At 39.7% G+C, this 1,101-nt stretch overlaps 1 protein-coding gene across 1 annotated transcript in view; it reads left to right on the top strand.

Moving 5' to 3' along the window:
• The window catches only part of LOC106533136 (alpha-2-macroglobulin), a gene marked incomplete at its 5' end in the record, with an annotated part of 14,472 nt that overhangs the window by 1,282 nt on the left and 12,089 nt on the right, over positions 1–1,101 (top strand).

Genomic DNA, 1,101 nt, shown 5'->3' on the forward strand with positions numbered 1-1,101 from the left:
GATTTCCAGTTAGCTTCTTAGCTTAGCCTCCGTCACAGCAACATACGTCGCAGCCARCTGATCCAATCATTTTAAACTTCAGCAGAGGCCACGCCTCCTGCAAGAAATCGATTCTCTATGCAGCAAGTCCAGACCCTTGTACGAAGCAAAGTGAAGGTCAAGGTCTGGTTTAAACCAGGCTGGTGTTTCCTGTTCAACCTGTGTCCGTGTTCAATGCATCAAACTTGACGTCTAGGCCCTCCTCTTTCGATTGACACCTCATTTGACCAATGGGTTCAAGTGTCGACTGTCCAGAGCCAATAATATATGAGAAGTGACCAACTTCCAGTTTCTGTCATCCTGGGTTTGATTGACTGTAGATTCGGCCAATCAGCTCCGAGCTTCGTTCTGACGCCACAGCTGTGTAATCAATCACAGTACCTTTCATTTGGTGTATATATTGAGGGGGTGGGAACTTTGTTCTGACGGACGAGGTTAATACAGAGCTGGTCGCCATATTTAGACAGTCGTGCTGTGCTATCAACGACAGCCACGCTCACAGGAAAACGTTTTTTCCATCGTTTTTTGTCCAGTTATCTGACTAAACCTGCTGATAAGATGAAAATATATTTTGTTATTAAGTGTTTCGAGTGCTTCAAGACATAGAAGAGTAATTTTTGTGGCCAGGAGAAGTAAAAATATTTGGATAAAAAGACTTCCGGTCAGCCAATTTGAATCACTAATTTGGACATATTTGAGGACAAATATGCACCAAACGTGAGTGAAAAACAAATATTTTTCACTGCTGGTGGTTTTATAAGCTGTGTGGAATGTTAATGCTCTGAAAGAAATAAGGATATATTAGTTTATTCTTGTGGTTTGGCTGTTTATTGGTGGAAATTTGGCTGAATGAACTCCAGTTGGTGTAAATATTTATGAATATTAATATATATCTTTTAATTTAATCATGCTGTGAGTACATATGGATGGTAGAATGTGTTTTGTGGGGTTTTATCTTTATTTTGAGCCCAGAGTGAAGTCTCTGTGTTGAAGTATTTATAAATTACAGTGTTTTAGACAAACTGTACAGTCTGGACATACTGTACATGTGTACAAATATGC

The sequence above is a fragment of the Austrofundulus limnaeus genome, unplaced genomic scaffold (genome assembly GCF_001266775.1).
Source record: "Austrofundulus limnaeus strain Quisiro unplaced genomic scaffold, Austrofundulus_limnaeus-1.0 Scaffold891, whole genome shotgun sequence".
In the NCBI taxonomy this organism is placed as follows: domain Eukaryota; kingdom Metazoa; phylum Chordata; class Actinopteri; order Cyprinodontiformes; family Rivulidae; genus Austrofundulus; species Austrofundulus limnaeus.